The 25,624-nt window shown below is 30.6% G+C and overlaps 1 non-coding gene across 1 annotated transcript; it reads right to left on the bottom strand.

Annotated features, from left to right (window-relative positions):
• Nucleotides 1–14,444: 14,444 nt before the first annotated feature.
• On the bottom strand, nucleotides 14,445–14,555 carry LOC140813391 (small nucleolar RNA R71). Its single transcript, XR_012113926.1, has one exon. It is a non-coding gene; the product is annotated as a small nucleolar RNA R71 (small nucleolar RNA).
• Between the last annotated feature and the right edge of the window lie 11,069 nt (nucleotides 14,556–25,624).

Here is a 25,624-nt window from a genome sequence, read left to right as displayed (position 1 = left end):
ATACCAAATGAATCTTTTTTTAGCAAAGTGTTATTCCAAGCTTTTCTGCTACTTCTTCATAAATTGAATCTTTTCTTGCACTAGATCCACAACACAAATATTTTTGATTTTACTTACCGTGGACGTTGACATGTTGAGAAATATGTTTTCTTTAGTTGTTAGATCACATCATATGAATTTGTAAGCGTAACATGCCAAAAGTCAATATTTGAACAAGAAATTATTATTATTAAAAGAAAATAAAAATGACAAAATTAAAACAAATATATACATCGTAGTTGTGATTGTGGCTCACATCTTCCTCTGATTTTACGTTCAGTAACAGCTTCAACGCCTTCTATGAGTCGAGAATATGCTTCCCATCCAATTTTCTTATAAATTGGCAAACAAGGTCTTTTAACGTCAGATTCCCAAGACGAAATTGTGTATATATATTTACTTATCGAAATAGATATGCGTTACTACAGTAGGATCTTTGTAAGGCTGATTCCACTGTCCATATTGATATTCCTCATGTTGAAATTGCAACCATAGTTTAAGAAGTTCATTTTGCACGTACCTACTAGAATGCATATCAAGAACCTCTAGAAAATTATCCGAATGCTCTTTACTCAGACCATTCTTAATGAATAAAATTTTATCTTCTCTATTCATTGATGTCATTCCAACATTTTTGCATTTCCCATTACAAGTCCACCTTGCACATTTATGACATCCACCTATACGTTTAGCTCTTCGCTTTTTGGCATATGTGCTTTTACCAAATCCTAGCATATGTTTTATTATTAATTCACTTGCTTCCCCAATCAATAGGACTTTTGCTTCAATTATCAAACATCATTCGGTGTGCCATATAACATCATCAACCTTAGTCTCTCACATCTAGCTTTATAAATTTTTTTCAACACATTATCATGTAAACAAGCAAAATATTTACGAAGATTCATAATACACACATCGATATTATTATTATTATTATTATTATTATTATTATTATTATTATTATTATTATTATTATTATTATTATTATATTTCAATTATTTTGGGAAAACTTAAGGAACCGATTTAGACAGTCACGGAGTACCGTTATCCACCTCTTAACCGGGAAACGAACTAGAATCTGCAAAAACAGAATGTAAATATCAAACAACTATTGTGGGTCATATAAAGGCATAAACTCATCATTAAGAATTTCATTTTCTGTAAAAGGCTTAATTCTTTATCCATTAACTTTAAACACATCATTATTTTTGGGATTTTCAATATCAACAACACCATGAGGATAAACATATTTGACTATAAATGGACCTGACCACCTCGATCTTAGTTTACCTGGAAATAAATGCAAATGAGAATTATAAAGCAAAACTTTTTGTCCAATTTCAAATGACTTTCTCATAATATTTTTATCATGAAAGGCTTTAGTTTTATCTTTATAAATCTTTGAATTTTCATATGCATCATTTCTTTCAAGTTCATTTATTTGCAATTTTCTTAATTTAGATGCATCATCTAAATTAATATTAAATGCTTTAATTGCCCAATAAGCTTTATGTTCAAGTTCAACCGGTAAATGACAATGCCTACCAAAGACTAACCTATATGGTGACAATCCTAATGATGTTTTAAATGCAATTCTATATGCCCATAATGCATCAGTTAATCTTAAAGATCAATCTTTTTCTATTTGGATTAACGGTTTTTTCTAAAATTTGTTTTATGTCTCTATTTCCAAGTTCAACTTGACCATTACTTTGAGGATGATATGGGGTAGAAGCTTTATTTGTAATGCCATATTTTCTTAACAAAGAAGAAAATTATTTATTTATAAAATGACTTCCCACATCACTAATTATTGCTCTAGGTATTCCAAATCGGCTAAAAATTTGTTCTTTTAAAAATTTTATAACTACTTTATGATCATTAGTTCTACATGCAATTGCTTCAATCCATTTTGAAACATAATCAACAGCGACTAAAATGTACTTATATCCAAAATATAATGGAAACGGACCCATAAAATCTATTCCCCAACTATCAAATATTTCAATAATTATGATTGGATTTAAAGGCATCATGTTTCGTTTTGAAATTGATCCCATCTTCTGACAGTTTTCACAAGATTTGCAAAATAAATGCGTATCTTTGAATAAAGATGGCTAATAAAATCCACATTGTAAGATTTTTGTAGTTGTTTTATTGGATGAAAAATGACGTCCACATGCTTCAGAATGACAAAATTTAATAACATTACTTACTTCATTGTCGGGTATGCATCGTCGAAAAATTTGGTAAGGACATACTTAAATAAGTAAGGATCATCCAATAAAATTTTTTAACTTCTATCGAGAATTTATTCTTATCCTGTGAATTTCAATGAGAAGGCATTTTATTTGTCACAAGAAAATTTACAATGTTAGCAAACCATGGCATAATAGTAGCATAGAACAACTGATCATCTGGAAAATTTTCATTTATTAGTATTTCATTATGAGATGATTCAGTCATTATTCTAGATAAATGATCGGCTACGACATTTTCTTTCTCTTTTTTTTCTTTAATTATAATATCAAATTGTTGTAACAATAAAATCCACCGTATTAATCTTGGCTTAGCATCTTGTTTATTTTATAAATATTTTATGGCAGAATGATCAGTGTAAACAATAGTAGTAGAACCAGTTAAATAAGATCGAAACTTATCTAACTCAAATACTACTGAAAGTAATTCTTTTTCAGTAGTTGAATAATTTATTTGAGCACTATTTAAGGTTCTACTAGCATAATAGATTGCATAAGGTTTTCCTTCTTTTCTTTGTCCTAACACAGCTCATATAGCATAATCACATACATCACACATTAATTCAAATGGTAAAGACCAACCTGGAGATTGTAAAATAGGTGATGTAACTAAAAGATTAATAATTTTTTTAAAAGCATTTTCACATTTCTGAGTCCATTCAAATTGTGTATCTTTTGTTAAAAGATTTGAAATTTGTTTAGATATTATGCTGAAATTTTTTATAAACCTTCTATAAAATCCTGCATGACCCAAAAATGATCGAACTTCTTTAACTGTTTTTGGTGATGTTAAATTAGCAATAACATCAACTTTGGCTTTATCAACTTCAATTCCTTTTTCAGATATCACATTTCCTAAGACAATCCCAGATTTAACCATATAATGACATTTTTCCCAATTTAAAACAAGATTTTTTTCTTCACATCTTTTTAATACTTCTTCTAGGTTTTTAAGAAAATTTTCAAATGAGTTTCCAAAAACAGTTATATCATCCATAAAAACTTCTACAAATTCTTCAATCATATCACTAAAAATACTTAACATGCATCTTTGAAAAGTAGCTGGAGCATTACACAAATCAAATGGCATTCTTTTAAAAGCAAAAGTTCCAAAAGGACAAGTGAAAGTAGTTTTTTCTTGATCTTCTAATGATATAGGTATTTGATAATACCCCGAATACCCATCGAGAAAACAATAAATAAGTATTTCCTGCTACTTTTTCTAGAATTTGATCTAAAAATGGTAGTGGGAAATGATCTTTTCTAGTTGCATCATTTAATTTTCTATAATCAATACACATATGCCAACTAGATGGAATCCTAGCTTGTAATAACTCTCCCTTTTCATTTTTTATAACAGTGATGCCTGAATTTTTAGGTACTACTTGTGTTGGACTTACCCATTTACTATCTGAGATTGGATAGATAATTCCAGCATCTAATAGTTTTAATACTTCATTCTTAACAACTTCCTTCATATGTGGATTTAACCTTCTTTGTGGTTGTTGATATGTTTTAGCATTTTCTTCCAAGTGAATTTTATGTGTACAAATTAAAGGATTCATACATTTATATCTTTCAAAGTCCATCCAATTGCATTTTTATATTTTTAAGTAATTTAATTAAATCTTCTTCTTGATTTGGTAAAAGAGTGGAATAAATTACAACAGGAAATGTCTTATTTTCACCAAGAAATATATATTTTAATTCTAATGGTAAAACTTTTAATTCAAGTTTTGTATTATCATCTTCTTTAAAATTATTTTTAGACTCAAAACTTTCTATTTAAAAAACTTCAGATTGTTGATTTAAGTTTTCTTCTTGTATATTTTCTTCCACAATTGTTTCAATTTCATTATCACATTCATTTTCATTAATACATGGTTGTTTACATAAGTTGAACACATTAAGTTCTAGAGTCATATTTCCAAAAGACAATTTCATTACTCCATTTCGACAATTAATTAAAGCATTTGAAGTTGCTAGAAATGGTCGTCCCAATATTACTGGAATTTCATTATGTACTTCTATTGGTTGTGTATCCAAAACAATAAAATCTACATGATATATAAATTTATCAACTTGAACCAACACATCTTCTACAATACCTCTAGGTATTTTGATTGACCTATCTGCCAGTAAAAGAGTAACAGAAGTCGGTTTTAATTCTCCTCAATTAAGTTTTTCATAAACTGAATAAGAAAGTAAATTCACACTTGCTCCCAAATCCAACAAAGCTTTTTTAATTTTGTTTTCTCCAATAATACATGAAATTGTTGGACAACCAGGATCTTTATATTTTAAACTAGAATTATTTTGAAGAATAGAACTTACTTGTTCAGCCAAGAATGCTTTCTTCTTCACATGCAATTTTCTCTTCACAGTACATAAGTCTTTTAAAAATTTTGCATAAGAAGGTACTTGTTTAATAGCATCTAATAATGGAATATTTATCTTTACTTGTTTAAAAACTTCATAGATCTCAAAATCACTTTTTTGGGAGCTGAAGCCTCCACTTCTGCATCCTCATCACATGTTAAACGAGGCTATGCAGTCTCTGACAGTGGGAAGAATGATCTGGCCACCAAGTTAAGGGATACAATTGCCCAAAGACAAATGGAAAATGAATCAGCACAGGAAAATGGTGGTGATCTTTTTATGATTTGTTAATACATGAGGAAATGGTGGAGGTTTATTTGACTCATTTACTATTTCAGATGATTTATCATTCACCATATTATTCTTAGAATTTAAGGTATCATCATTCTCAAAAGTATCAGGATTATCATCCTTACTCTTTGATTTTAAATGATCCTTGTTTTAATTACTATATGGATCATTAACTATTTTACCACTTCGAAGAGTAATAACATATTTTATTTGATCAATTTTTTCATTTTTTAATTCTCGATTTTGATTTTTAGGATTAGGTTGAGGTTGAGATGGAAATTTTCCTTTTTCATGAATATTAAGTGCAGATGCAAATTTTGCAAGAGTTTTTTTTCAAATCACTCATAGATTGACTGTTTTGAATATTAATAGTTTCTTGCTTTTGGATAAATGAATGAATTACATCTTCAAAGTTTTTTCTTGGAGGTGTAACATAAGGAGTATAACCTTGATGATTTTGATTATTTTGAAAATATTGTTGTGACGGTTGTGCATTATTATCATTCCTCCAACTAAAATTAGGATGATTTTTCCATCCAGGATTATATGATGGTGAAAAAGGATCTAGTATTGGTTTTTTATAATTATTAACATAATTTGCTTGTTCATGGAGACATTCTTTAATGAAGGTAATGTTGGACAATCTTTCGTAGAATGATCATGTGTATCACATATATGACAAACAATTTCTTGAATACTTTTTAATTGACCACTCTTTTTCATTTCTAATGACTAAATTTTTCTTGCTAAAGATGCAAGTTTAGCTTAAATATCTATATCATCTTTAAGATTATAGATACCACACTTATTTGTTGAATTATTGATTTTAGTTGTTAGTGGTTCTATTGTTCCTATATTATCCCAATTTTGAGCATTTCTGCAAATGAATCCAAATATTCCATAGCTTCATTTGGGTTTTTATCTTCAAAAGTTCCATTACACATGAATTCTATCATTTGCCGATCTTTAGGTATTAGACCTTCATAAAAGTTAGAAACTATTCTCCATGTTTCAAAACCATGATGTGGGCATGTATTAAGTAATTCTTTATATCTATCCCAACATTGATAAAATGTTTCTCATTGTTTTTGAGAAAAAGTTGTAATTTGTCTTTTAAAAGAGTTTGTTCTATGGCAAGGGAAAAACTTTTTAAGAAATTGTTGTTGCATTTCTTCCCATGACCTTGTTGAACTCGATCTCAAATTTTGTAGCCATGTTTTAGCTTTATCTTTTAAAGAAAAAGGAAAAAGCTTTAATCGAACTATATCCATGCTACAATTTTGATCATTATAAGTGTTACAAACTTCCTCAAATTCTCTTAGATGTAAATATGGATTTTCAGAATCTAAGCCATGAAAATTTGGTAAAATTTGAATAATTTGAGGTTTAAAGTTGAAATTAGATGCATCAGGATGAAAAACTAAACAAGATGGGGCACTAGTTCTAATAGGGTTCATATGTTGCCTAAGTGTTTTTAATTGATAATGTTCTTGATTATTATTATTATTATTATTATTGTTATTATTATTATCATTATCTTGATTACTTTGAATTATCATCCATGTTTAAATTATTTTCAGATACTCGAATAAGTCTATTACTTTTTTTCGACTCCAAATACTCATACAAAAAAACAACACAATACTTATAAATAAAACATAATTAACAAATATAAACTTAATTTATACATCCTCGGCAACAGCGCCAAAAACTTGCTACTACTTAAATTATAATTCACCCAAGTGTAGGTTGTCTGCAAGTAATATATTTCGTAAGTAGGAGATCAATCCGCAGAGAGGTTATTTTAAATTTAAATTTATTAATTTATAGATTACCAAATGCAAGAATGAAGTTTACAAATTATAAATTTTGTCAAGGCTTGAGGATTTATTCTTGGTTTATGTAATATTACTTAACTAAAAGTAAAACAAAGGAAACCACCATAAATAATGGTTCCAAAAAAATTAAACACACACATAATATAATATAGTTCCCAATATAGAAAATACTGAAATAACCGATATTTTATATATGGTACCTATGATTATAGTTATAACTATATAAATATATAATTGCATAATGTAAATGTTAAATTAAATCATTATATTTCATTTAGATCAACCGGCAGAGCCAAGCTAGCCTAAATGAAATATATTGATTTAATAAGTTAGTTGCGGTAAAGTAAAAGTTAGTTGCGAAAAAATAAAAGTTAGTTGCGGAAAAGTAAAAGTTAGTTGCGGGAAAGTAAAAGTTAGATGCGAAAAATAAAAGTTAGTTTCGATAAAGTAAATGTTAGATTGTTAGATGTTAGTATTAAATCATAATATTTCATTTAGAACAACCGGCAGATCCACGCTATCGTCTAAATGATATATTATGATATTATTATATAAATATAATATATATATATATATATATATATATATATATATATTGAGGATTTATTCTTGGTTTATGTAATATTATTTAACTAAAACTAAAACAAAGGAAACCACCATAAATAATGGTTCCAAGAAAATTAAACACCCACATAATATAATATAGTTCCCACTATAGAGAATACCGAATTAACCGAGATTTTATATATGGTACCTATGATTATAGTTATAACTATATAAATATATAATTGCATAAATTAAATGTTAAATTAAATCATTGTATTTCATTTAGAACAACCGACAGAGCCACGCTATTGCCTAAATGAAATATATTGATTTAATAAGTTAGTTGCGGTAAATTAAAAGTTAGTTGCGGAAAAATAAAAGTTAGTTGCGGGAAAGTAAAAGTTAAATGCGAAAAATAAAAGTTATTTGCGATAAAGTAAATGTTAGATTGTTATATGTTAGTATTAAATCATAATAATTCATTTAGAACAACCGGCAGAGCCACGCTATCGTCTAAATGAAATATTATGATATTATATATATATATATATATATATATATATATATCTATATATATATATATATATATATATATACATATAATATAACAATAATAATAATTGATGAAATATTTATTGAATCAAAATTTAAACAATAAATCAAGATAACCACCTCAATGATATCAAGCATTTGATGTAAATTGATAACAAAAAATAATTCATTTTTATACCTGCAATAAAAATAAGTTAGCTAAATGAAAAGAAATAAAGAAAGAATATACAAAATATAAACAATCTTACTTCACCAAGAATGCATCCTCTTCACCTTGACATAATAGATTTAGCTTTCCATGAGCTTACTTTTGATCAACACTAAAAACATCATTCATAGTTGAGAACATGAAAGAAAATATATTGGAAATTAGAGCTTTGATACACACTCACACTATATTTTACAATGAGATAGAATGATTCTCAAGCTAGCACAATGCCTCTATTTATAGGCCAAATGAGAGAAAGGGTCAAAACTTTTATTAATACCATATAGTTGTAATAGTATTTTTTGTCTCCTCCAACTTAAATTACATGTCCCTTTTTTCAATGCTTTGTTCCACGACTTTAATCACCGAATTTGACTCTACTCAAATGGTAAACATGTGAAGAATTGTCTGTAGATGAATTTGGCCACTTGGTTCACCTCATTTGGTTAAATATTGAAATAGTTATGAATTTTTTATTATATGCTGGTCATGGTAAAAGTAAATTTGTCCTCCTTTTCATATTTGCACAACTTGATCATCTTAATGAACATTTTAGGCAATCATGTCTTCTGCAAAGTTGTAGATAATTTCTCAAGGATTCCAAACATGTTTGAGTCACCTCCATTTGAATTTTCTAGCTTCATTTATCATTATTTTACCAACACGTAAAAAACCTGAAAATAAAATATATTTAGTAAGACATTTAAATATAAACAAACAATACTAAAATAACATAATTTATAATTTTAATGAAACTTAAAATTATAAAATACAGGTTTTAACATATCATAAATTATTAATTTTAAGTTTCATCAGATTAATTAAACAACATTGGTGTAATGACCGAAAATTAATCACTGTTAATTAACGATTATTGAGTTATAATTCAAGGTGATTATAAAAGAATTAACCGAGACACGATTTGAGATAACGTGTGAAAAGATGTATGTGCGAGGATGAACTCTCGCGCATATGCACGACGTATATCCGCGCATATGCGCGAGGGTACCCGAGAGTTGGGTAAAATGAACAATGGCCTCTCGCATATGCGCCGAGTAGGGGCGCGCATATGCGCGAGGTGCTGTGCATGTACGCGCCGAGGATTAAGTCTCGCGCATATGCGCGAGAAAGGTACGCGCATATGCGCGAGAGGCTTTGGACGAATTTTGAGATTGACACGTTGCAAGTTGCATGCTATATATATATATATATATATATATATATATATATATATATATATATATATATATGTGTGTGTGTGTGTGTGTGTGTGTGTGTGTGTGTGTGTGTGTGTGTACCAAGTCTAATTATTTAGAAAACCATCAGAAAATAATCGAGAGAAGTTGTGTGTGAAGTGTGTGTATCAATCTATACGCCTTTTGTGAAAAATCCGCACGTCAGAATTTGAATCCTACGTCAGTACTGTGTTCTTATCGACGTAGGCTATAACTGGACGTAAGTTTTGCTACGTTTTGATATGTTTTGAAATTATGATATTGTTAGACTTGAATGGAAGTCATATATGATGTTCTTGATATGTTAGACATCATAGAATTGAAGTCAGATTAAGAAACGGACTGATTATGGAATTGTTATGATTTTCTGAAGTTAATTGACTGAGATATTATATCAGATTGTATTGGTATTGATTATTAATTGAGGGAATTATTATATGGTAATGTTGTATTGACCAGGATATTAGGATTATGCGGTTATGCCATTGATTTTGAATTATTGATTAGATCGGTATCGATTTGAGCGGTATATTGATATGATATCATTGATATTGCCATTGCCAGATTGAAGGATTGACAGAATTTGAATTCCAGACTGAAACTACGAACGAAATGTATAAGTCAATGTGGTTTTGGGACATCGACTCAAGTAGGATGTACTTGAGTTTCCCTAAATCACATACTTATTATTATGTTTTATTATTGTTATTATTGATTTGATTAAATGCATGTTCTATGGAGTTATAGGAGCATGCATTAGATGAGTAATTTTGTGACAGAAGTACCTAATAGTGGCGGGATAGCCACGGGCACATTGCACGATGTCACAAGATAGTGTATTTGTAACGCCCCAGATTTGACGACTGTCCTCACTGTACCAAGACGAGTCTTTCCAGCGTGCTTATGTCCTCACTCACACGCACCCTGGGAAACTTCTCAGGAGGTCACCCATCCCAAAATTACCCCAAGTCAAGCACGCTTAACTTTGGAGTTCTTATGTGATGAGCTACCGAAAAGAAGATGCACCTTCGTGATATGAGTAGTACCAATCAAATCTTTTAAGCCCTCTTCAACTGTTCAGTCCATTACATTGCCCAGTCTCGGAATCCCTCTCATTCCCGTGTGGTTCGGTTCATTCATGTTCCCTTCACCTAGAAGCCTGCCAGGAGCCGCTCATTGTCCGTGCAACTGATGGCACCGGCGTTCACCCCCCGCCCTCTTCGGCCCCGGGCCTCATATGCCCACCAGCTTCCGCTTGGTTCGTCCCCGAACCACACCGTACTAAGAGAGGTCGGCTCTGATACCACTTGTAACGCCCCAGATTTGACGACTATCCTCACTGTACCAAGACGAGTCTTTCCAGCGTGCTTATGTCCTCACTCACACGCACCCTGGGAAACTTCCCAGGAGGTAACCTATCCCAAAATTACCCCAAGTCAAGCACGCTTAACTTTGGAGTTCTTATGTGATGAGCTACCGAAAAGAAGATGCACCTTCGTGATAAGTAGTACCAATCAAATCTTTTAAGCCCTCTTCAACTGTTCAGTCCATTACATTGCCCAGTCTCGGAATCCCTCTCATTCCCGTGTGGGTCGGTTCATTCATGTTCCCTTCACCTAGAAGCCTGCCAGGAGCCGCTCATTGTCCGTGCAACTGATGGCACCGGCGTTCACCCCCCGCCCTCTTCGGCCCCGGGCCTCACAGTATTGGTGATAAGACCACAGTCCATGACGGTTAGGTCAGGACACTGGATGTTTGGTTATATCGACGTGGATAGAACTGGAGTATTTTCTATTACTGTTGGTCGATATAAGAATACCACATCTGGAAACCGGGATCCCTAGACTAGGATTGAGTCTAGTCTGAGTCGTGGAGTCACGAGCATGGTCGACAGTTGATATTGATTATGTTTCAGCTTATGATATATATTGCTGTTATCTGTCCATGCTTTTATGTTTATCATATGATGACATGTTTCGTTGATTTATACTGGGATTATATTCTCACCGGAATTATCTGGCTGTTGTCTTGTTTGTATGTGTACATGACAACAGGTGGGACAGGATCAGGGTCCAGTAGATGAGGAGAGATCGTGATAGAGTGGAGACTTCGGACTTGGATGTATATAGGGTTTTGGTAGTTGATAATTAGATGTTGAACCTTAGTTTGTACTGATCTGTATATAGTACAGGACTTGAACTTTATTTTATACTGAGTTGTATATTAGTTTGATTTCACTACGTTCCGCATTTAAAAAAAAATTATGACCCTAATTACTTGATTAGTAATTGATACTGATAACGATTAAGAAATGATTAGCGTCCGGGTCCCCACAATTGGGCCTTGTAGAGCCCAATTAGAAATAATTATTAAACTAGTGGGCTTGAGTAAAATCAAGTAATTTTTAGTTGGGCTCAAATATATTTTGAGACATTTAAATCAAAGTTCATGGGCCTTGTCATTGTTACAAGCCCAAATAGAAAGGCATGCTAGGGAGGTGAAGGGTTGGAGGCACTTTTTCAATAATCTATGCATGGCATGAACATGCTTGTTTTTTACTTTTTCCACAACCAAGGAAAGTCTCCCCCTTCTCTCCTACACAAGCATATGGCCGAAATTTTGCATCATTTCTCCTTCAATTTTTCTCTCATTTTTCTTCTTCAATTGTTGAGGAAATAAAACACTTCTCTTTGAAAAATACTTTTATTTTTTAGTGCAAAATAAGAGGGGTTCTAGCTACTTGGTGGTGGGCCTAATTTTGGAGCAATGAGAGCTTGAAGATTGTCTTGCCATCAAGAGCTTAATTGTATATTGATGAAATTTAAAATTAATAATTTATTATATGTTAAAATATGTATTTTAAAGTTTTAAGTTTCATTAAAATTATAAATTATGTTATTTTAGTATTGTTTGTTTATATTTAAATGTCTTACTAAATATATTTTATTTTCAGGTTTTCTACGTGTTGGTAAAATAATGATAACTCAAGCTAGAAAATTCAAATGGAGGTGACACAAACATGTTTGGAATCCTTGAGAAATTATCTACAACTTTGCAGAAGACATGATTGCCTAAAAAGTTCATTGAGATGATCAAATTGTGCAAATATCAAAAGGAGGACAAATTTACTTTTACTATGACCAGCATATAGTAAAAAAATCATAACTATTTCAATATTTAACCAAATGAGGTGAATCAAGTGGCCAAATTCATCTAGAGAAAATTCCCCACATGTTTGCCGTTTTGAGCAGAGTCAAATTCAGTGTTTAAAGTCGTGGAACAAGGCATTGAAAGAAGGGACATGGAATTGGAGTTGGAGGAGACAAAAACTACTATTACAACTACATAGCATTAATAAAAATTTTGACCCTTTCTCTCATTTGGCCTATAAATAGAGGCCTTGTGCTAGCTTGAGAATCATTCTATCTCATCGTAAAATATAGTGTGAGTGTGTATCAAAGTTCTAAGTTTAAATATATTTTCTTTCATTTTCTCAACTATGAGTGATATTTTAGTGTTGATCAAAAGTAAGTTCATGTCAAGCTAAATCTATTATGTCAAGGTGAAGAGGATGCATTCTTGGTGAAGTAAGATTGTTTATATTTTGTATATTCTTTCTTTATTTCTTTTCATTTAGCTAACTTCTTTTTATTGTAGGTAAAAATGAATTATTTGTTGTTATCAATTTACATCAAATACTTGATACCATTGAAGTGGTTATCTTGATTTGTTGTTTAATTTTGATACAATAAATATTTCATGAATTATTAATATTGTTATAGTATATATATATATCATTATTTTATAATAATTCATTTAGACGATAGCGTGGCTCTGCCGGTTGTTCTAAATGAAATATTATGATATAATACTAACATCTAACAATCTAACATTTACTTTATTGCAACTAAATTTTATTTTTCCGCATCTAACTTTTACTTTCTCGCAAATAACTTTTATTTTTTCGCATCTGACTTTTACTTTATCGCAACTAACTTTTATTTTCTGCAACTAACTTTTACTTTACCGCAACTAACTTATTAAATCAATATATTTTATTTAGGCAATAGCGTGGCTCTGCCGGTTGTTCTAAATAAAATATAATGATTTAATTTAACATTTACTTTATGCAATTATATATTTATATAGTTTTAACTATAATCATAGGTATCATATATAAAATATCGGTTAATTCGGTATTTTCTATAGTGGGAACTATATTATATTATGTGTGCGTTTAATTTTCTTGGAACCATTATATATGGTGGTTTCCTTTGTTTTACTTTTAGTTAAATAATATTACATAAACCAAGAATAAATCCTCAAGCCTTGATAAAATTTATAATTTGTAAACTTCATTCTTGCATTTGGTAATCTATAAATTAATAAATTTAAACTCAAAATAACCTCTCTGTGAATCGATCTCGTACTTACGAAATATATTACTTGCAGACAACCTACACTTGGGTGAATTATAATTTAAGTATTAGCAAGTTTTTGGCGCCGTTGCCGGGAGGTATAAATTAAGTTTATATTTGTTATTTATGTTTTATTTATAAGTATTGTGTTTTTTTTTATGAGTGTTTGTAGTCGAAAAAAAAGTGGTAAGACTTATTCGAGTATTTAAAAATAATTTAAATATGGATGATAATTCAAATAATCAAGATAATAATAATAATAATAATAATAATAATAATAATAATAATAATAATAATAATAATAATAATCAAGAACATGATCAATTAAGAACACTTAGGCACCATATGAACCCTATTAGAACTAGTGGCCCATCTTGTTTAGTTTTTCCTCCCGATGCATCTAATTTCAACTTCAAACCTCAAATTATTCAACTTTTACCAAATTTTCATGGCTTAGATTCTGAAAATCCATATTTACATCTAAGAGAATTTGAGGAAGTTTGTAACACTTATAATGATCAAAATTGTAGCATGGATATAGTTCGATTAAAGCTTTTCCCTTTTTCTTTAAAAGATAAAGCTAAAACATGGCTACAAAATTTAAGATCAAGTTCATTAAGATCATGGGAAGAAATACAACAACAATTTCTCAAAAAGATTTTCTCTTCCCTTAGAACAAACTCTTTTAAAAGACAAATTACAATTTTTTCTCAAAAACAAGGAGAAACATTTTATCAATGTTGGGATAGATATAAAGAATTACTTAATACATGCCCACATCATGGTTTTGAAATATGGAGAATAGTTTCTCACTTTTATGAAGGTCTAATACCTAAAGATAGGCAAATGATAGAATTCATGTGTAATGAGACTTTTGAAGATAAAAACCCAAATGAAGCTATGGAATATTTGGATTCATTAGCAGAAAATGCTCAAAATTGGGATAATATAGGCACAATAGAACCACCAACAACTAAAAACAATAATTCAACAAATGGGGGGTGGTATCTATAATCTTAAAGATGATATAGATATTCAAGCTAAACTTGCATCTTTAGCAATAAAAATTGAGTCATTAGAAACGAAAAAGAGTGGTCAATTAAAAAGTATTCAAGAAATTGTTTGTCATATATGTGATACACATTATCATGCTACAAAAGATTGTCCAACATTACCTTCATTTAAAGAATGTCTCCATGAACAAGTAATGTCACGCCCCGAGCCCGGGCCCGCGCCTGCGTGACTGAACAATGGACCCCTATAGCAACTACTTCGTATTCGTCCTCGCTTTACGAAAATGATTAACCCAAGTTGCTATAGAAGTCCATTGTAGCCCTTTATAAACTCATTTTAAATCTTGATTTTTTTCGATGTGGGACAAGGGTATCACAATCACCCCTCCTTCAGAACGCGACGTCCCCGTCGCGGCCTGACCACTCGATCCACCAGCACCGAGAATCTAGAGGTGGCTCCTACTGGTTCAAGAGGTGGCTCCCGTCATGTAGCACTTTTCCCCGCAGGTTCAAGAGGTGGCTCCCATGCACGTAGAACTTTGCCCCGCATAGCACTTATTTCTCGGTGTTCCATGCCGGTGACCGGCTCTGATACCATTCTGTCACGCCCCGAGCCCGGGCCCGCGCCTGCGTGACTGCACAATGGGCCCCTATAGCAACTACTTCGTATTCGTCCTCGCTTTACGAAAATGATTAACCCAAGTTGCTATAGAAGTCCATTGTAGCCCTTTATAAACTCATTTTAAATCTTGATTTTTTTCGATGTGGAACAAGGGTATCACAAGTAAACTATGTTAACAATTATAAAAAACCAATACTAGATCCTTTTTCACCATCATATAATCCGGGATGGAAAAATCATCCTAATTTTAGTTGGAGGAATGAAAATAATGCACAACCGTCACAACAATATTTTCAAAATAACCAAAATCATCAAGGTTATATTCCTTATATTACACCTCCAAGAAAAAACTTTGAAGATGTAATTCATGCATTTATCCAAAAACAAGAGTCTATCAATATTCAAAACAGTCAATCTATGAGTGATTTGAAAGAAACTCTTGTAAAATTTGCATCTGCACTTAATATTCATGAAAAAGGAAAATTTCCATCTCAACCTAAACCTAATCCTAAAAATCAAAATCAAGAATTAAAAAATGAAAAAATTAATCAAATAAAATCTGTTATTACCTTTAGAAGTGGTAAAATAGTTAATGATCCATATAGTAATAAAAACAAGGATCATTTAAAATCAAAGAGTAAGGATGATAATCCTGATACTTTTGAGAATGATGATACCTTAAATTCTAAGAATAATATGGTGAATGGTAAATCATATGAAATAGTAAATGAGTCAAATAAACCTCCACCATTTCCTCATGCATTAACAAATCATAAAAAACAAAAAGTGATTCTGATATCTATGAAGTTTTTAAACAAGTAAAGATAAATATTCCATTATTAGATGCTATTAAACAAGTACCTTCTTATGCAAAATTTTTAAAAGACTTATGTACTGTGAAGAGAAAATTGCATGTGAAGAAAAAAGCATTCTTGGCTGAACAATTAAGTTCTATTCTTCAAAAAAATTCTAGGTTAAAATATAAAGATCATGGTTGTCCAACAATTTCATGTATTATTGTAGAAAACAAAATTAAAAAAGCTTTGTTGAATTTGGGAGCAAGTGTGAATTTACTTCCTTATTCAGTTTATGAAAAACTTAATTTTGGAGAATTAAAACCCACTTCTGTTACTCTCTTACTGGCGGATAGGTCAATCAAAATACCTAGAGGTATTGTAGAAGATGTGTTGGTTCAAGTTGATAAATTCATATATCATGTAGATTTTATTGTTTTAGATACACAACCAATAGAAGTACATAATGAAATTCCAGTAATATTGGGACGACCATTTCTAGCAACTTCAAATGCTTTAATTAATTGCCGAAATGGAATAATGAAATTGTCTTTGGAAATATGACTCTAGAACTTAATGTGTTTAATTTATATAAACAACCAAGTATTAATGAAAATGAAAATGAAGATGATAATGAAATTCAAACAATTGTGGAAGAAAATATACAAGAAGAAAACTTAAATCAACAATCTGAAGTTTTTTCAGTAGAAAGTTTTGAATCTGAAAATAATTTTAAAGAAGATGATAATACAAAACTTGAATTAAAAGTTTTACCATTAGAATTGAAATATGTATTTCTTGGTCAAAATAAAACATTTCTCGTCGTAATTTCTTCCACTCTTCTACCAAATCAAGAAGAAGATTTAATTCAATTACTTAAAAAATATAAAAATGCAATTGGATGGACTTTGAAAGATATAAAAGGTATGAATCCTTTAATTTGTACACATAAAATTCACTTGGAAGAAAATGCTAAAACGTATCAACAACCGCAAAGAAGGTTAAATCCACATATGAAAGAAGTTGTTAAGAATGAAGTATTAAAAATATTAGAGGCTGGAATTATCTATCCAATCTCAGATAGTAAATGGGTAAGTCCAACACAAGTAGTACCTAAAAAGTCAGGCATCACTGTTATAAAAAATGAAAAGAGAGAGTTATTACAAGCTAGGATTCCATCTAGTTGGCGTATGTGTATTGATTATAGAAAATTAAATGACGCCACTAGAAAAGATCATTTCCCACTACCATTTTTAGATCAAATACTAGAAAAAGTAGCAGGAAATTCTTATTACTGTTTTCTTGATGGGTATTCGGGGTATTATCAAATACCTATATCATTAGAAGATCAAGAAAAAACTACTTTCACTTGTCCTTTCGGAACTTTTGCATTTAAAAGAATGCTATTTGGTTTATGTAATGCTCCGGCTACTTTTCAAAGATGCATGTTAAGTATTTTCAGTGATATGATTGAAGAATTTGTAGAAGTTTTTATGGATGATATAACTGTTTTTGGAAACTCATTTGAAAATTGTCTTAAAAATCTAGAAGAAGTATTAAAAAGATGTGAAGAAAAAAATATTGTTTTAAATTGGAAAAAATATCATTATATGGTTAAATCTGGGATTGTCTTAGGACATGTGATATCTGAAAAAGGAATTGAAGTTGATAAAGTCAAAGTTGATGTTATTACTAATTTAACATCACCAAAAATGGTCAAAGAAGTTCGATCATTCTTGGGTCATACAGGATTTTATAGAAGGTTTATAAAAAATTTCAGCATAATATCTAAACCAATTTCAAATCTTTTAACAAAAGATACACAATTTGAATGGACTCAGAAATGTGAAAATGCTTTTAAAAAAATTATTAATCTTTTAGTTACATCACCTATTTTACAACCTCCAGATTGGTCTTTACCATTTGAATTAATGTGTGATGCAAGTGGTTATGCTATAGGAGCTGTGTTAGGACAAAGAAAAGAAGGAAAACCTTATGCAATCTATTATGCTAGTAGAACCTTAAATAGTGCCCAAATAAATTATTCAACTACTGAAAAAGAATTATTTTCAGTAGTATTTGCATTAGATAAGTTTCGATCTTATTTAATTGGTTCTACTACTATTGTTTACACCGATCATTCTGCCATAAAATATTTATCAAATAAACAAGATGCTAAGCCAAGATTAATACGGTGGATTTTATTGTGACAAGAATTTGATATTATAATTAAAGATAAAAAAGGAAAAGAAAATGTTGTAGCCGATCATTTATCTAGAATAATGACTGAATCATCTCATAATGAAATACCAATAAATGAAAATTTTCCAGATGATCAGTTGTTTTATGCTACTATTATGTCATGGTTTGCTAACATTGTAAATTTTCTTGTGACAAATAAAATGCCTTCTCATTGGAATTCACAGGATAAGAATAATTCTTGATAGAAGTTAAAAATTTTATTGGAAGATCCTTACTTATTTAAGTATTGTCCTAACCAAATTTTTCGACGATGCATACCTGACAATGAAGTAAGTAATGTTATTAAATTTTGTCATTCTGAAGCATGTGGAGGCCATTTTTTATTCAAAGATACACATTATTTTGCAAATCTTGTGAAAACTGTCAGAAGATGGGATCAATTTCAAAACGAAACATGATGCCTTTAAATCCAATCATAATTATTGAAATATTTTATAGTTGGGGGATAGATTTTATGGGTCCATTAACATTATCTTTTGGATATACATATATTTTAGTCGTTGTTGATTATGTTTCAAAATGGATTGAAGGAATTGCATGTAGAACTAATGATCATAAAGTTGTTATAAAATTTTTAAAAGAAAATATTTTTAGTCGATTTGGAATACCTAAAGCAATCATTAGTGACGGGGGAAGTCATTTTATAAATAAATCATTTTCTTCTTTGTTAAGAAAATATGGCATTACACATAAAGTTTCTACCCCATATCATCCTCAAAGTAGTGGTCAAGTTGAACTTACAAATAGAGAAATAAAACAAATTTTAGAAAAAACAGTTAATCCAAATCGAAAAGATTGGTCTTTAAAATTAACTGATGCATTATGGGCATATAGAACTGCATTTAAAACATCATTAGGGATGTCACCATATAGGTTAGTTTTTGGTAAACATTGTCATTTACCGGTTGAACTTGAACATAAAGCTTATTGGGCAATTAAAGCATTTAATATTAATTTAGATAATGCATCTAAATTAAGAAAATTGCAAATAAATGAACTTGAAGAATTAAGAAAAGATGCATATGAAAATTCAAAGATTTATAAAGATAAAACTAAAGCCTTTCATGATAAAAATATTATGAGAAAGTCATTTGAAATTGGACAAAAAGTTTTGCTTCATAATTCTCGTTTGCATTTATTTCCAGGTAAACTAAGATCGAGGTGGTCAGGACCATTTATAGTCAAATTTGTTTATCCTCATGGTGCTGTTGATATTGAAAATCCCAAAAATAATGATGTGTTTAAAGTTAATGGGCAAAGACTTAAGCCTTTTATAGAAAATGAAATTCTTAATGATGAGTTTATGCCTTTATATGATCCATAATAGTTGTTGATATTTTCATTTTGTTCTTGCAGATTCTAGTTCATTTCCCGGTTAAGTGGCGGATAATGGTACTCTGTGACTGTCTAAGTCGGTTTCTTCAGTTTTCCCAAAATAATTGAAATAATAATAATAATAATAATAATAATAATAATAATAATAATAATAATAATAATAATAATAATAATATGGATGCGTGTATTATAAATCTTCGTAAATATTTAGCTTGTTTACCTGATAATGCGTTGAAAAAAATTTATAAAGCTAGATGTGAGCGGCTTAGGTTGATGATGTCATATGGCATACCGAATGATATCCGTTTGATAATTGAAGCAAAAGTTCGATTGGTTGGGGAAGCAAGTGAATTAATAATAAGACATATGCCAGGATTTGGTAAAAGCACATATGCCAAAAAGCGAAGAGCTAAACGTATAGGTGGATGTTATAAATGTGCAAGGTGGACTTGTAATGGGAAATGCAAAAATGTTGGAATGACATAAATGAATAGAGAAGATAAAATTTTATTCATTAAGAATGGTCTGAGTAAAGAGCCTTTGGATAATTTTCTAGAGGTTCTTGATACGCATTCTAGTGGACTCGTGCAAAATGAACTTCTTAAACTATGGTGGCAATTTCAACATGAGGAATATCAATATGGACGGTGGAATCAGCCTTAAAAAGATCCTACTGTAGTAACGCATGTCTATTTAGATAAGTAAATATATATATACAATCTTGAAACGTCTGCTATTCGTTTTCTTAAAAAGTACAAGAATTTTTTTTTTAAACCTCTCTGAGCATCGGCGGAACCACCATGTCCAGCCTCTACCCATCCCTCCTATGCAGCCCAATTACGTCTAGTGGACCCTCCCTAACCGCATCTAGCAGTCGTGACCCTCAAAGACTTCTAGTCGAAGAGTCCTTTCCCTTAAGGAGTCTATTTTCGTTTTTATTCCTTCCCTATTTTTTTCAGCCTTTAAACATACACCTAGGGACCCTTAAACATGTGGAAAAACATCCCTTCAAGTACCCCTACCATGGCAGCCCCTTTGTGCATCATTATAAAGAGTTTTAAAAAAGAAAAATTCTTGTTTTGTGCATGTATAACCATAAAAACGAAAATATAAAAGTTGTATCATGTTTTTTATGCAATCATATATCAAACACATAATATGGTGTGAAAGATGAGTAAAAGGAGAATATGGTGTGCCTTTGCGTATTTTACGCACGAATTAACGTTGACGATGCGAGAAACTTTGACGTAGGAGACCTTAGGATGCTTTTCTTCCAAACCTTGCTTGATTTCTCCTTCCAAAATTTCGTGTGTGCCGTGTCTAGGGTGGGGAGAGTTTCTGAATATTTTAATGAGAAGGAGGCGTGTACAATGGTAGGGTTTTGGGGTGGGATTTGTATATTTTATACTAATTAAGTCACTAACAAGGCTTTAGGCCTATTAGGAAAATAAATTAGGCCCAATAGCCCATTAGTGCTTAATTAAAATATTAAAAATAATTTTTCTTAAATAAGTTTGTGAATTTATTAGTCGGGTTGCCAAAACGTTCGTATTTTTGTTGAAAATCCAACAACGATAAAATTTACGTCTCGGCGTATAAATTCACCTCAAAACCCCTTATTTTCAAAAATAATAAAAAGCATCACCCATATTTTAAATAATTAAAAACAATTAACCAATAAAAACATTTTTACGTTTTTCAGCCATCGGTCTCCGTTCCTCGATCGCAACTTGGACATCCTTGAAAAATACAGTTTAATGCAATCATGTAGAAAAATATATTTTAAACATGTAAATATGCACAACATAATTAATTTATGCAATTAAAACAATTAATTTAAACACAAAGGAATTAATAACTTGCGCATGTGGTTTGCGTGAACTTTTAAATTTTCGGGACTTTACAATCTTCCCCCCTTAAATTGAATTTCTTCCTCTAAATTCACTTATCCTTAATAACCCAAAGTTTAGACTTAATTCTAACATTCCAAAAATCCACGCTTCCACTGCGTTACTCTGATAAAACTTAAATTCTAGAAGGTCCTTACGTCTCCTTGATCCCAACTAAATTTTCCTTCTAAATCCTTATTTGCGATTTGCAACTTAAGAAATTCCATAATGACTTAGTGTTATACTATTATAACCTCGAATTTCAACTTTTCTTAAAATTCCCAATATAAAAATATGGATGACCATACTTATCATATATTAATTTCCTTAATTTATGCCCAAAATTTTCGTCGACTTATCAAATTTCAATCTTAAAATCCCAAACGCATCCGCTAACGCTTTAAATTTCAAGCCTAGTATCGATTCATCCTTAAAAACCCTTGATTAAAATTTATTATAATACTAAAACCAAGATATCTCAAGGTTCTACATATTTTTAAAAGTTTAAATCATCAATTACCATATAACCCATTCAATTCGCACTAATTGCTAAACTAGTCCCCAAATTCCTTAATATTTGCAAAATAAATTCTTAATTTCCTCAAAAATATCCTAATTGATCCTTAATTTCGAAAATCCTACGATTAACCCATGAATTATTTGTCCATTCTTAATTTCCTTCTACAGGTTTCCCATAACATAATTTCGATAACCTTAAACTTATTTACCCAAAATCAATTCCTATACCCAATCTTTACCTTGCATCAAACTTAAAATCCCAAATTATACTTTTCTATAATCCCAAAGTCGTTGCAAATCCTGGAATCATTATTCCTTACGTCTAATTCCCAAAAATTAATTCAACTAGTAACCATGAATCATAAATATTTTCTTAGAAAATCTACGTGTCCCAAAGCATTCATAATATTCACCATTAACTTATAGCCCAAAAATAGAACGTCGATACTAAACCCAAAAATCAACATAATCCAATTCCACCACAAACCAACATGCTTTAAAATAAAATAATTTTTCATTTCATATCGTATCACGTATAAAATTCTAAAGCATATAAAATATATATTATCATAAAACTATTAAACATTAGACATAAACATATAAGTCATGTACTTATGCAGGTAACATCATAAAATCATCTAAAACATGTAAACTTACAAATTGAGGCTTGACGACTGATCTTCCCGGCGCTGATGGTGGCACAACCCTTTACAGAACCATTGCTCTGATACCAACTGAAACGTCTGATATTCATTTTCTTAAAAAGTACAAGAATTTTTTTTTTAAACCTCTCTTGGCATCGGCCGAACCACCATGTCCAGCCTCTACCCATCCCTCCTATGCAGCCCAATTACGTCTAGTGGACCCTCCCTAACCGCATCGAGCAGTCGTGACCCTCAAAGACTCCTAGTCGAAGAGTCCTTTCCCTTAAGGAGTCTATTTTCGTTTTTATTCCTTCCCTATTTTTTTCAGCCTTTAAACATACACCTAGGGACCCTTAAACATGTGGAAAAACATCCCTTCAAGTACCCCTACCATGGCAGCCCCTTTGTGCATCATTATAAAGAGTTTTAAAAAAGAAAAACTCTTGTTTTGTGCATTTATAACCATAAAAACGAAAATATAAAAGTTGTATCATGTTTTTCATGCAATCATGTATCAAACACATAATATGGTGTGAAAGATGAGTAAAAAGAGAATATGGCGTGCCTTTGCGTATTTTACGCACGAATTAACGTTGACGATGCGAGAAACTTTGACGTAGGAGACCTTAGGATGCTTTTCTTCCAAACCTTGCTTGATTTCTCCTTCCAAAATTTCGTGTGTGCCATGTCTAGGGTGGGTAGAGTTTCTGAATATTTTAATGAGAAGGAGGCGTGTACAATGGTAGGGTTTTGGGGTGGGATTTGTATATTTTATACTAATTAAGTCACTAACAAGGCTTTAGGCCTATTAGGAAAATAAATTAGGCCCAATAGCCCATTAGTGCTTAATTAAAATATTAAAAATAATTTTGCTTAAATAAGTTTGTGAATTTATTAGTCGGGTTGCCAAAACGTTCGTATTTTTGTTGAAAATCCAACACCGATAAAATTTACGTCCCGGCTTATAAATTCACCTCAATACCCCTAATTTTCAAAAATAATAAAAAGCATCACCCATATTTTAAATAATTAAAAACAATTAACCAATAAAAACATTTTTACGTTTTTCAGCCCTCGGTCTCCGTTCCTCGATCGCAACTTGGACATCCTTTAAAAATACAGTTTAATGCAATCATGTAGAAAAATATATTTTAAACATGTAAATATGCACAACATAATTAATTTATGCAATTAAAACAATTAATTGAAACATAAAAGAATTAATAACTTGCGCATGTGGTTTGCGTGAACTTTTAAATTTTCGGGACGTTAGAAATCTCATCTTGAGAATCTGACGTTAAAAGACCCTGTTTGCCAATTTATAAGAAAATTGGATGGGAAGCATATCCTCGACTCATAGAAGGCGTTGAAGCCGTTACTGAACGTAAAATCAGAGGAAGATGTGAGCCACAATCACAACTACGCTTTATATATTTGTTTTAATTTTGTCATTTTTATTTTCTTTTAATAATAATAATTTCCTGTTCAAATATTGACTTTTTTCATGTTACGCTTATAAAATCAAAAATATTTGTCAACATGTCAACGTCCACGGTAAGTAAAATAAAAAATATTTGTGTATTTTGTTGATCTAGTGTAGGAAAAGATTCAATTTATGAAGATATAGCCGAAAAGCTTGGAATAACACTTGCTAAAAAAAAGATTCATTTGGTATATGGTGGTGGTGAAGTTGGCCTCATGGGAAAAGTTGCAAAAGCTGCGCATGCAGGTGGAAGTGAAGTCTTAGGCATTATTCCGATTACCTTAGCCAATCTTACAGGACCAACAATAGGAGAAGAAATGAAAGTGGACAACATGTATGAACGAATTACTCAAATGATTGAACATTCAGATGCTTTCATTGCTCTGCCAGGAGGTTTCGGTACTTTGGAAGAAATATTTCATACTGTTTGTTGGGCACAATTAAATATCCACAATAAGCCATTTGGTTTGTTAAATGTTAACAATTATTATGATAAACTGTTATCGTTTCTTGATGATGTTGTGGAACAGGGATTTATTTCATTAGCTTCGCGAAGGATGTTAGTTTCTGCTACAAGTGAAGGTGAACTTATTGATTTACTGCAAGGATTTAGTCATGAACCAGATCCATTCTTATCTCAACTTAATTGGCCAACATCCAAGAGTAAGAAAAGAAAATTCATGTGATGCTAAACTTGTGATTCAACGGTATGTTTTTAATGTTTTTTTAAGGTATGAATAATTTCTTCTTCTTCTTCTCTTCTTAGTTTTTTTTTATTATATAAAAATAATAATATGTAGTAATAATAATAACACTTTTTAGTTCAATGTCGAGTAAGGTGTCAGTAAAATGCACCTGAGACGCATTAGTTAATAATTATCGAAAATCATAATACACTAGATTTTAATATTCATTATATTCAAATTACAGACTACAAGAAAAATTAGTTTTTCATAAGTACCAATTTATATATATATATATATATATATATATATATATATATATATATTTGATCAATTAATATAAAATATATAATAGATGTGTTTATTTATTTACAAATATGTATATAATTGTGTGTGTTTTCAAATAAAATAATTTCTAAAATTTTTATGAGAATATAGTTAAAAGATATGGTTTATATGGTTGTTAACATGTATAATTGAAAGAATTATTTTTGTAAAAATATAATATATACGCACATATCTTTTGTGAGTAAGTGGTGAGAAATGAGAAAACAATTAATAAACTTTTATTGATTATTAAAAAATGGTTAATTACAAGAATATAACTCCCCTA

Source organism: Primulina eburnea, chromosome 14 (assembly GCF_022965805.1).
Source record: "Primulina eburnea isolate SZY01 chromosome 14, ASM2296580v1, whole genome shotgun sequence".
Lineage (NCBI taxonomy): Eukaryota > Viridiplantae > Streptophyta > Magnoliopsida > Lamiales > Gesneriaceae > Primulina > Primulina eburnea.
Note: the sequence above shows the minus strand (reverse complement) of the source record. Positions and strands in the feature narration are given on the sequence as shown.